At 38.2% G+C, this 13514-nt stretch overlaps 1 long non-coding RNA gene across 12 annotated transcripts; it reads right to left on the bottom strand.

Annotated features, from left to right (window-relative positions):
• Positions 1 to 2067: 2067 nt before the first annotated feature.
• Positions 2068 to 13415, bottom strand: LOC144664381 (uncharacterized). 12 transcript variants are annotated; one of them, XR_013572783.1, is made up of 5 exons: positions 13095 to 13158; positions 6737 to 6771; positions 6148 to 6248; positions 5367 to 5489; positions 2068 to 3749 (listed from the first exon to the last, which is right to left on the bottom strand). It is a non-coding gene; the product is annotated as an uncharacterized LOC144664381 (long non-coding RNA). The 12 variants fall into 12 exon arrangements; XR_013572781.1 differs by lacking the exon at positions 13095 to 13158 and adding an exon at positions 11965 to 12032; XR_013572780.1 differs by lacking the exon at positions 13095 to 13158 and adding an exon at positions 10628 to 10711.
• Between the last annotated feature and the right edge of the window lie 99 nt (positions 13416 to 13514).

Here is a 13514-nt window from a genome sequence, read left to right on the forward strand (position 1 = left end):
AAAAATAAAATCAAATTCCTAAACATTGAATAATTGACTCTTGAGAAAAACCCTTTAATAGACCTTATGCAAAATTGGTTGTCATCCATTTCTTCTGTTTGGTCAAGCTTCTGAAAATGCTGATGGTGACACTTGAAAATAGATGGAATAAAATGCTAAACTGAGAAGTTTCAGTGTTTTTGGTTAAAAGGCTGCAGATTTGTGACTCATTCAATTTTGAGAGACTTGTATGGAAAAAGCCACCCTGGCCTGCCTAGCCTCGTTTTCATGTTTTTGGCCATATAAATGTCCCTGTAACTTCGCACTAGATAGAACTATGGCCTTGAAACTTCATTCATTGATTTACTTTGACTTGATCTTTAAGTTAAAGTGATTTAATTTTGTTGACAAATGATTCTTCTGGGAGCCGAAAATTAACGGCAGCCATATTTGCATTGGGTCTTGACTGTAACTTGGGGCTCCGTAAGGTTGCTTGTTTTGACTGTAAGGTAAGGAAGATCATAATTGTTCGGGGTGAATCCCTACGAAGTTCAACGGACGACGAAATGGTAAACTCTGAACAAGATTTATTCACTCTCTTCGATAACAAACATCAACGTAATACGAGCCGACAACGATTACAAAGGTCACATAAAGCCGTTGCGTTACATGCGGTCACCTGAACAGTTTTGGCGCGAACAATAATTTTATGCTCACGTATGCACATCCTTGATGGGTTCTCGTTTTTTCTAGCCGTGGTTCGCTTTTAAACGCATTTTATATGCTTAGTCCGCATTTTATATCGTAGTCCGTATTTTATACCTAGTCCGCCGTTTGAGTCCGCATTTTATACCTCAGATCAGTCCTTGTTTTATACCCAGTCCGTAGTCCGTAGTCCGTAGTCCGCAGTCCATGTTTTGTACTGACCGCTCGATCAAGTCATATCCTCAAGTTTGGAAGGTAATACCTGCCTATTTGTTGGAAGTGTATTGGAATGCAGCCATATGGAGGATTAGAAACTGACAAAAGGTGGAATAAACCCGAGATGAGAAGCAGGTAAGCTGTATTTATGACAAAATCTGCTCTAGTAAGCTCGATTTTGATATAAGCGAAAATGTCGTTATTACTCGCACATGAGCTTATAAAAACGGTCATAACTTTTGAAATACTGAAAACGTACATGAGATTTTGCATATTTTAGCCGACAAAGGACTACACTTTTCGGCTGTGTAAAGTAGAGTTATCAGCTAGGTCCCGAAATTGAAATATTCGCTTCTAAATCAAGGTCATTTTTTCAGCCTTCGTTCGATGCCGATCAGTAGTGGTCATTATATCCTTGTTTTCGCATTTCAAGGTAAATCGAGAGAAAATCTGCTACTTTCTTAGAAAACTAGAAATGTTTATGAACAAATTGATATAAAATTTGTTGGTGTTCGATGCGAACGAAATATTTTACAGCGGCTCGAAAAATGCCTATTTTTCTAATTTTCCAGACGTTGCGGCGGGCCCGAATGGGCAAAATATTTAATGGCTCCTAACGCGGCCAGAAAATCATTTTGAATTAATCTAAATCTGTTTAAGTTCTAGCCTCGGTAAAGTCTTTCAGTTGCCAGAGTTTCAAGAAAAATTATTTTTTTTACGCAAATTTGAGTGGGCGGATTTAAAGAAGACTGCCTCTTAAATGAAAACGTTGGCAGTGAGAAACTTTTTCTCTACTAGCCATAATGTTTGTTTTTCTTCTGCAGATTTTTAAGTCTGTTTGTTATTAGTTAACATCTGATTAACATCATTGTCATTTTTTTTTTTTTGATAAGGTACCAGTCTTTTATTTCACATTTAAATCTTATTGTAATTTTGCTAACGGTCACTTCTGAAGATGTATGTTGTAACATACGAAACGTTAAGGTCTTAAGATCGAAGATTTTTTCCGACATGCGTTGTTGTCTTGTCATGTTTGTCACCGCAGTGTGTTTTTTATTTGTTTTTTTTATTTGAAGTTAAAATGGCCTAAAAATAAGAATGTCTACGTTGAACACGGCTTATAGCACGCCAAGTTCTTACAGAACAAACAAATTAAAGGCAAACGAATTCAGCTTTGATTATGTAATGTTTATTTGTTCTCCACCTCTAAGTTTACACTGAAGTAACGCAGCTAAGTAAAATATCTAAAGAAAAATGGACATAAACTAGTGCTTTTTCGTAATAGTCCGGCGGCTTAGCTCCTGAATTGTGCGATTTTTGATACAAGCACCAAACTTTGCAGGATTACAAGCATTCGCATACTAATCAATTCTTGATATAGTGCCAACGCCAATTTCCCATTTTCAGCTAGTAAACAGCAATGAAATTTTCAGCCGAGAGGCCCCTCCCCCACGAAGTACCTCTTCTGTACTTTTATAAACCTTTTATTGTAGATTTTTATTCAAAATACAGATATGAATGCTTTAAATTAGGATTACAATTGTTATTTTTTACCATCTGTTTTATACCAATAATTTAGTTGAAAATTATTGCATGGGAAAAGATTTTTCGTTCCCCGCCCTCTGCTCCCTGGCGTCTTTCGTTTTGCGCTAGCGTCCAGGTCTCTCGCGATCGGTGAACCGTTCGCTAACAGAATAAAAATAGGAAAATATAGGGCTGTGAACAGTCTAAATTACAGCATTTCATTCTAAATTTTGTACGTGCGACTTGGTATCACTACCTGACATAATAGTATTTGTCCATAAACCAGCTGAGGTTCTAGTGTCAATTTGAGAACGATCCTAGAAAGAGTCCAGAGGCGCGCCACTCGCTGGATACTAAGAACTAGAATCGACGAGATGTCCTACAAACAACGACTGCTGACTCTTCGCTTGCTACCACTAACATATGACAGGGAACTTGAGAGATCTTTTATTTCTCTATAACTGTATTTCTGGATACACTGACCTAAATATTGATCGATATGTTACTTTCGTCACGCATGGCCGGTCCCGCTCTAAGAACACCACCCTCGTACTTAAACCTGCTTACTGTAAAACCGCAACTTTTCAAGCTTTTTTTTTTCAATAGAATGGTAAAACCTTGGAACACTATCTGTTAACTCGCCCCTCACGACAAATTTTCTAGCCTAAGTTTATTCAAATATTTTCTGCGCGCCACTTATTTTACTTTACTGGACACTACCTATGATATTGACATGCCCTGCACCTGGTTCCTCTTCCGTAACTTCCCTTGCCACCGCTCTTAATTTTTGTGTCTAATATTATCTGCAACTTGTTTTCTAACTTAAGCTATAAGTAATCAATTAGATTTTTAACCATAATTTTTAACTATAAGTAATTAATTAGATTTATTGTATCTTTTTTTTAAACTTAAGATTTTTATCACCATTCTTACTAGTTTTTAGGGTTGCGCCTCGCATGGGTAACATTATTTTCCCGTTCGCGCAATTCCTTTTTGGTCCTTTTCTTTTTTTTTTTAAAGTTATTTTGGTAAATTGTGAGACCAATAAAGTCAATAGACAAACAAATATTTCACGAAATTTCATTGATTTTAATAAATTACGGTTTCCATGGAAACCGGTGGTTTTCGGACTTGGCACTATATCTGAAAAAACTTCTGTTGGTGACCACTTTCATTGTGCCAAGTTTCATGCTTGTATCAAAAAGTGCACAATTCAACTAAAATTTCGAGCTAAGCCGCCGACTATAATTCCCTCTATAACGATTACACCTCCATAGCACAAAGCAAGCGTCTTGGGTCCTGTTGATCGGTATATTAGTGGCACCCTGAACAGGAAAACAAGAATTGTACATGTAAGCATAAGAGTCCAAAAGGTTGTTGTACAAACTTTATTTGGCCCCTACAAAAAAAAATACAGTCCGACCTCTATTAAGCGGCCACCTATTAAGCGGCCACCCTCCATTAAGCGGCCACTTTCCAAAGTCCCGATTTTTTTGTCACTAAATTGCTGTATTTGAAACCTCTACTCAACGGCCACCTCTATTAAGCGGCCGCGGCCACCTTTTTGCTGTCGCAAGTGTATTATTTATATGGCTTTTACCTCCATTAAGCGGCCAGCAAATTATCTTTCCAAGTGAAATGGTGACAGATGATATATATCGTCTGTGAAATAACTTGAGCTAAATTTTTTCACATACTAACTGTTGATGCAAAAAGGCCTTAAGAAACTTGTCAACGATGTTTTGCATATTTTTCTGTACATTATCAACCCGAAGAAATACTACACATTTCAACTACGTGCCCTCTGTGTTAGAGCTAGAACTATGCATGGGCTGGAAATGCACTTGATGTTTTGTAACCATGAATTTTCGGAATTATCTTCATATATGTTCACTTTTTAAAAGCATTTTGCTATGTAGAGTCAATAAAATCATGTTTTTTGCCATTCCTATCCGATTTATATTGTACCTCTATTAAGCGGCCACTTTTCAAAGTCCCGAAGGTGGCCGCTTAATAGAGGTCAGACTGTACTCCATTCTAAAATATACAGATACAGTGGAACCCCGGTAACTCGAACTCGGATAACTCGAACACCCCGCTAACTCGAACTAACTTCCATTTCCCTTGGATTTGAGCCCACTTTTCAGTCATTTTTACTCGGTTAACTCGAACTCGGATAACTCGAAAACTCCGCTAACTCGAACTAAATTTCGTTTCCCTTGATCAAAATTTGGGTCAAATTTACCCCGATAACTCGAATTCCGGTTCTTGCAACTCGCCACGGTTGCCCATATATTGATCACGTATTTGACAATCATTTTCCACTCATAACAATGTATGATGATGTTAGAGTTTCTGACGAGATAAGTTCAATTTGCACTGTACTGTATACTGAAGTGCTGAAAAATCAGTAAACTATCAATTAATAACTTGGCAAATTAAATATTCAATCGACCCCGATAACTCGAAACCCCGCTAACTCGAACTGTTTTTCGTTTCCCTTCACAGTTCGAGATACCGCCGGGGTTCTACTGTATACACTCATTTTTTATAAGAACACGTAAAATTTGGCTGAGCCTGAGGATGTTCTTATTTTAGCCCATACATTTTCTTAAATTTTGGGGCAAATCTCAGCCTCAACGGTCTTATAAAAATGGTTCTTATAAAAGAAAAAGAGTGTATATGAGCTGTTCATCAATTAAAAAATTGTGTAAATTTCAAGCTAGAACGATCTAAACCACTTAACTTTATGGCGGCGTTTTTTCTATATTTTTTTCACGTCAATCCTCAAAGATATAGTTCATCCTGATGAGTAAAAACCTTGGCGTTTCGTCCTAAACACTAATAGGTAATATGTTAATAACAAACTCTGTCTTTAATGTCCCGACAAAACTTTCAACTTTTCCCGCCCCGAATGTGTCAGACGTGCCTGAATGACTAACCTTGCTAATATTTTAAAATACCACAGCTAATCAAGCACAAGTAGTATATTTCAGTGTCTTGCTTGTGCCCTTTCTCGTTGCAGATGTTCCCGCAGCGAATAGCCGAGCTTCTCTTGTCATTATCTGTTAACAAGATCAAAATCTTACATGTCGGAAGCCGGGTTAAATAAAATGCAAACGACTAGTAAAAATATACCGAGCAAGGAGTACCGTATTTATTCGATTGAACGCCTCCCTCGAATAAACAAGCAGAAGTAGAAGAGCAGAAGTATTAATTAACGCCGCCCTCGAATAAACGCAATGCGGCGTTTATTCGAATAATAGACTCAAAAGCAAATGCAGTAATAATCAAGTTTGAGCGAACCTAGAAAAAATAATTTTACTTGATTGTAACAATGTTTTAAGATGCTGAAAATGACTTTTCAGACAAGCACTAAAACATGTTTCTGTTTTTTAAAATTCAAATGTTAAGTTACCATACTATTGTTTGCAATTGCAAGAAATAAATTGAATCACTTTGAATAAACGCCGCCCTCGTATAAACGCCGCATTCGAATCGCAAAAAATTAAATTGAATAAACGCCGCGGCGTTTAATCGAATAAATATGGTAACAGGAGATGTTTAAGTAAACCGTTAAAAAATGGCTACAGTTCAAATATCGGGGCATATTTTGACTTATTTGCGCTATTAGTACTCAACTGAGTGGCGTTAGGCAAACACGGATGAATATCGACTTAGTGTATTGTACCAAAGATTAAAAAAAGAAAAAACATCATCTACCTTTGGTCTCAAAACGCTCTGGCTTCAGAACGGCCGTCTCTCCAACACAAAACAGGATCATGACGAAGATCACCAAACGCAAAGTGGCTTTCATGGTTGTCCTGAAATATATTTAACAATTATTCCATGAGCGCGCGTTGAATATGAGATGGTAGATAGCCAACTCGGCGCGTAGCGCGTATCCAACAAGCTATCTATCACGTATCCAACAAGCGCGAGTGGGATAATTGTATTATTGAAAACACCCAAAGAATTGCAATATATTGAGCTCCTCGGCTCTTTTCGTTAACGCGTAACGGCTACCAAATTTGTGGTCGACGGGAAGATAACGAGAAATAGATTGGCAGAAATTCAGTTTTGCACATGCGTTTAACTTTCTTGTTATGAAAATGTTCCTCCCAGACAATGGGAGAAATATTTGTTAAGTGAAGACAAAGTTCAGAGACCCATCCCACAAATTCATTTAGATCTGAAGATAGTAATAGCGCTAACGGTGTACAGTACAGAAGAAAAAAACTCGATCTCGCAGTACATGGAAACCTCAATTCTTGAAAGAAAGAAAAACGAAATGTCACAGCGCTTCGCTTACCTTCAAGTTATGCAAGATGTCCTTCGCGACCGTTCCTGCAATGCATTTATACAAAAGAATTATCTGCTGGCTTTGAAAGTTGTTGCAGTTGTTTCCACTTGGCTACACTTTCCTCTATTGTTTTCACTGACCTTTCCATGAATTGCTGTACTTGTTATGACTCAATAAAATCCACTCGCAGTGAATTCGCCTTTTATACTTAGCTGAGCTATTATCTGAAAACACACTCTGATACCTTTTTACGTGTTTTTGGTCTTCGGTAGCAATAAATGCATAAAAATACCCAAGCTACTAAAATTGAGAGAGTCCTATCAGCCCAAAATGCTTTAGACTACGAGCAGTCGCTTCAAGCTCGACGGACTCTGCGAAAAAATAGGGACTGCTCGTAGTCTAAAAATGCTTCACTGACTACACCGCCCTGCGGGGTAGCGACGACTGACGCCTTCAAGTCTTTTAACATTCTGGGCACTTCGATAATTGTATGTTTAAAAGATGCCTCAACTAATGCACTTTGAAGTCGTCGAACATATAAATACGTTTTCAGTCCATTACAAATCTGTTGTGCGTAAATAAAAGTTTGCTTCATTATAGTAGTGATCTGTAAGAAAACTTAAGAACTGATTGCGTGTCTCGTTAAGTAAATTCGGTAATGCCCACGTCAGGCTCCGCTTCGATGAACTTTCGAGTTGTTTTGCAAACCATAAATAACAAATTGAATTCTCAGCGAGTACCTGTTTTTGTTGTCTACCAATATTCCCTGCAGTAAACTTTAGCTCTCGAGACTCATTTAACTCACAATCGCCTTTTTCTTGGACTGATTAAGGTTTTGCTCAAAACGTCAGCGGATGTACTAAAATGAACGATCAGGCCTAATTTCAAACCACCGTTGCGACACGACTGCGTCTTGAGAAATAACGTATTCCTTACTCAACAACTGTGAAAAGATGTTTCATGACTTCACGTCTTCACTCGTTGCTCTTATTTTCTAACAACTAGTCCAGAGAAGCAATAGGTGTGAACGGTGAAAATAGAATGCATTTCGCATGGGAAGTAAATCCCATCGTCAAGTTAAAAATAGACTGATAGAAATTAAGTTGTGCATTATACTTTTACTGACGAAAAAGTGTTTTTCATTTGCAGAAGTATTTGTAGCGAGTAAAGAGCAACTACCCAGCCCACATAACACGCAAATAAGTTTACACCTCAAGGGAGCAATAGTATTGTACAGCACAGAATGTGTACCTCGATCTCAGTAGTATTAGGAAAACTAAAATTCTGGAAAAAAAAAAAACACGATCAAAAAAAATATCACAGCGCTTTGCTTACCTTCAAGTTTTGCAAGATGCTATACGCGATGTCTTTTGAGCCTGAAGCAAGAATTTAAATCACAGACTTTCCTACAATGCATTTATACAAAAGAATTATCGGCTGGCTTTGAAAGTTGTAAATCTGTCAGTTGTTTCCACTTGGCTACACTCTCGATTGTTTTCACTGACCTTTAGAAGAATTGCATTACATGTTTTGACTCAATAAAATCCACTCGCAGTGAATTCGCCTTTTTTAGCTGATCTATTATCTGAAAACACACTCTGATACCCTTTTACGTAGTTTTGTTCTTCGGTAGCCATGAATGCATTAAAAAAGACCCAAGCTTCTAAAACTGAGAGACTCCCATCAGCCCAGAATGCTTCACTGACTACACCGCCCTTAACGCCTTTGAGTCTTTTAATATTCTGGACGAAAAACCAAAACACCGCCCTAGAAGCTTTTCGCTTTTCACGAGCTTTTCGCCGCTAGAAACAAAATAGATGAGCAAGAGGAGGTAGTAATCTATAAGAAAACTTAGAACTCAGATTGCGTGTCTCTTTAAGCGAATTCGGTAATTCCCACACGTATTCACCAGGCTCCGCTTCAATGAACTTTCGAGTTGTTTTGCAAACCATAAATAACAAATCGAATTCTCATCTAGTAGCTGTTCTTGTATGCCAACTAATATTCCCTGCAGTAAAGTTAAGCTCTCGACACTCACTCGCCTGATTTTCTCTGCATGACTAATTACGGTTTCGCTCAAAACGTCAGCGGATGTACTAAAATGAACGATCAGCCCTAATTTCAAACCACCGTTGCTGCACGACTGCTTCTTAAGAAATAACGTATCCCTTACTCAACAACTGTGAAAAGATGCTTCATGACTTCACGACTTAACTTCTTGCTCTTATTTTCTAACAACTACTGTATTCCAGAGAAACAATAGGCGTTGCAATCATCATCATTGATCCTTTTCGCGCCATTGGACGCATAAGGCCTCAGGCGTTGCAATACACGAGACAATTTCCTTTATGGGACGAATTCTTTACTGTGTTCGACTTGATTGTCGAGGTCACAGTTTGCGACTATCCTTGATGGACGGTGAAAATAGAATGCATTTCGCATGGAAAGTAAATCCCATCGTCCAGTTAAATGTTGCACATTTTAGGAAAATAGACTGACAGAAATTAAGTTTTGCATTATACTTTTCCTGATAAAAAAGTGTTTTTCATTTGCAATGACAAAAGTATTTTTGGCGAGTAAAGAGCAACTACCCAAACCACATAACACGCAATAAGTTTACACCTCAAGAGAGCAATAGCAGTGTACAGAAGATGCACCTCGAATTCAGTAGTATCAAGAAAACTAGAATTCTTGAAAAAAACTCGATTAAATATCACAGCGCTTCGCTTATACCTTCAAGTTATGCAAGATACTATTCGCGATGTCTTGTGTAAAATAAGTAGCTTGGAGCCCGAAGCAAGAATTTAAATACAGACACTCCTACAATGCATTTGTACAAAAGAATTATCGGCTGGCTTTGAAAGTTGTAAATCTGTCAGTTGTTTCCACTTGGCTAAACTTTCCTTGATTGTTTTCACTGACCTTTCCATGAATTGCAGTACTTGTTTTGACTCAATAAAACCAACTTGCAGTGAATTCGCCTTTATACTTAGCTGAGCTATTATCTGAAAACATACTCTGAAACCTTTTTACGTATTTTTGATCGTCGGTAGCAAAAAATGCATAAAAAATACTCAAGCTACTAAAATTGAGAGAGTCCTATCAGCCCAAAATGCTTCACTGACTACACCCCGCGGGGAGCGCGGCGCAACATTCTGGGCACTCCCATTATTGTATGTTAAAAAGATGCCTCAACTAATGCACTTTGAAGTCGTCGAACATAAAAATACGTTTTCAGTCCATTACAAATCTGTTGTGCGTAAATAAAAGTTTGCTTTATTATAGTAGTGATCTGTAAGAAAACTTAAGAACTGATTGCGTGTCTCGTTAAGTAAATTCGGTAATGCCCACGCCAGGCTCCGCTTCGATGAACTAATTCGAGTTGTTTTGCAAACCATAAATAACAAATTGAATTCTCAGCTAGTACCTGTTTTTGTTTGCCTACCAATATTCCCTGCAGTAAACTTAAGCTCTCGAGACTCATTTAACTCACAAGCGCCTTTTTCTTGGACTGATTACGGTTTCGCTCAAAACGTCAGCGGATGTACTAAACTGAACGATCACTGAGGCCTAAATTAAACCACCGTTGCGACACGACTGCGTCTTGAGAAATAACGTATCCCTTTCTCAACAACTGTGAACAGATGCTTCATGACTTCACGACTTCACTCGTTGCTCTTATTTTCTAACAACTAGTTCAGAGAAGCAATAGGGGAACGGTGAAAAAGAATGTTGGGGAGAGAAATAAAAATTAAGGGCCATAACACACGCGAATAAGTTAACACCTCAAGAGAGCAATAGTAGTGTACTAAAGGAGTACCTCGATCTTAGCAGTACCAGTACTAAAATTCTTGAAAAAAAAATACACGATCAAAAAAAATATCACAGCGCTTTGCTTACCTTCAAGTTATGCAAGATGCTATACGCGATGACTTGTGTAAAATAGAAATAGCCTTGAGCCTGAAGCAAGAATTTAAATCACACACTTTCCTACAATGCATTTATACAAAAGAATTATCGGCTGGCTTTGAAAGCTGCAAATCTGTCAGTTGTTTCCACTTGGCTACACTCTCGATTGTTTTCACTGACCTTTAGATCGAAGAATTGCATTACTTGTTTTGAGTCAATAAAATCCACTCGCAGTGAATTCGCCTTTTTTAGCTGATCTATTATCTGAAAACACACTTTGATACCCTTTTACGTAGTTTTGTTCTTCGGTAGCCATGAATGCATTAAAAAAAGACCCAAGCTTCTAAAACTGAGAGACTCCCATCAGCCTAGAATGCTTCACTGACTACACCGCCCTTAACGCCTTTGAGTCTTAATATTCTGGACGAAAAACCCAAAACACCGCCCTAGAAGTTTTGTACGAGCTTTTCGCCGCTAGACTGAACAAAATAGATGAGCATGAGAAGGTAGTAATCCATAAGAAAACTTAAGAACTGATTGCGTGTCTCTTTAAGTGAATTCGGTAATTCCTACACCAGGCTCCGCTTCGATGAACTTTCGAGTTGTTTAGCAAACCATAAATAACAAATCGAATTCTCATCTAGTAGCTGTTCTTGTATGCCAACTAATATTCCCTGCAGTAAAGTTAAGCTCTCGACACTCACTCGCCTGATTTTCTCTGACTTATTACGATTTCGCTCAAAACGTCAGCGGATGTACTAAAATGGACGATCAGCCTAAACTTTAAAACACCGTTTCGGCACGACTGCGTATCCCTTACTCAACAACAGTGAAAAGTTGCTCTATGACCTCACAAATCAACTCGTAGCTCTTATTTTCTAACAACTAGTCCAGAGAAGCAATAGGCATTGCAATACACAAGAGAATTTCTTTCATGGGACGAATTCTTTACTGTGTTCGACTTCATTGTCGAGGTCACAGTTTGCGACTATCCTTGATGAACGGTGAAAATAGAATGCATTTCGCATGGGAAGTAAATCCCATCGCCCAGCGAAGTGTTGCACCTTTTAGGGAAATAGACTGGCGGAAATTAAGTTTTGCATTATACTTTTCCTGTTAAAAAAGTGTTTCTCATTTGCAATGACAGAAGTATTTGTAGCGAGTAAAGAGCAACTTCCCAAACCACATAACACGCAAATACATTTACATCTCAAAAGAGAAATAGCAGTGTACAGCACAGGTTTTCCTCGATCTCATGTAGTATCAGGAAAACTAGAACTCATGAAAAAAAAAAAAAACTCGATTAAATATCACAGCGCTTTGCTTACCTTCAAGTTATGCAAGATGGTATTCGGGATGTCTTGTGTAAAATAAGTAGCTTGGAGCCCGAAGCAAGAATTTAAATTACAGACACTTCTACGATGGATTTGTACAAAAGAATTATCGGCTGGCTTTGAAAGTTGTAAATCTGTTCCACTGACTACACCGCCCTGCCTGCGGGGTGGCGATGACTGACGCATTTTAATATTTTGGACACTCTGATCATTGAATGTTGAAAAGACCCCTAAACTAATGCACTTCGAAGTCGTCGAACATGCAAACATATCTATTGTAGAAGTAAAACCGTAAAAAAATGAAGAACTGATCGCGTGTCTCTATAAGTGATTTTGGTAATGCCCACGCCAGGCTCCGCTTCGATGAACTTTCGAGTTGTTTCGCAAACCATAAATAACAAATTGATTTTTCAGCTAGTAGCTGTTTTTGTTTGCCTACTAAAATTCCCTGCAGTAAACTTAAGGTCTCGACACTCACTTAACTAACAATCGCCTTATTTTCTCTGACAAATTGGGGTTTCGCTCTAAACGTCAGCGGATGTACTTAAATGGACGATCAGCCCTAATTTCAAACCACCATTGCGGCACAGCTTCTTCTTACTGAAGAAATAACGTATCCGTTACTCAACAACTGTGAACAGATGGTCCTTGACTTCACGAATAACCCCATGCTCTTATTTTCTAACAACTAATCCAGAGAAGCAATTGATAGGCGTTGCAATACACGAAAGAATTTCTTTCATGTGAAGCATTAGTTACTTTGTTCGACTTTATTGTCGAGGTTTTGCGACTCTCCTTGATGAACGGTGAAGATAGAATGCATTTCGCACGGGAAGATAATCCCATCGCCCAGCGAAGTGTTGCACCTTTTAGGGAAATAAACTGGCGGAAATTAAGTTTTGCATTATACTTTTCCTGATGAAAAAGTGTTTTTTATTTGCAACGACAGAAGTATTTGTAGTGAGTAAAGAGCAACCACCCAACCCACATAACACGCAAATAAGTTTACACCTCAAATGAGCAATAGCACTGTACAGCACAAAAGGTGTGCCTCGATCTCAGTAGTACCAGGAAAACTAGCACTCTTGAAAAAACACGATTAAATATCACAGCGCTTCGCTTACCTTCAAGTTAAGCAAGATGCTATACGCGATGTCTTGTGTAAAATAAACAGTCTAAAGCTTTAAGCAAGGATTTAAATCACAGACGTTCTTACAATGCATTTACACAAAAGAATTATCGGCTGGCTTTGAAAATTGTAAATCTGTAAGTTGTTTCCACTTGGCTACACTTTCCTCGATTGTTTTCACTGACCTTTCCTGACTCAATAAAATCCACTCGCAGTGAATTTGCGTTTTGTACTTAGCTGAGTTATTATCTGAAAACATACTCTGATACCTTTTTACGTAGTTTTGTTCTTCGGTAGCCATGAATGCATTAAAAAAGACCCAAGCTACTCAAATTGAGAGAGTCCCATCAACCCAGAATGCTCCACTGACTACACCGCCCTGCGGGGTAGCGACGAGTGTCGCCTTTTAATATTT

This window comes from Oculina patagonica, chromosome 8 (genome assembly GCF_052425735.1).
Source record: "Oculina patagonica isolate OP01 chromosome 8, crgOcupat, whole genome shotgun sequence".
Lineage (NCBI taxonomy): Eukaryota > Metazoa > Cnidaria > Anthozoa > Scleractinia > Oculinidae > Oculina > Oculina patagonica.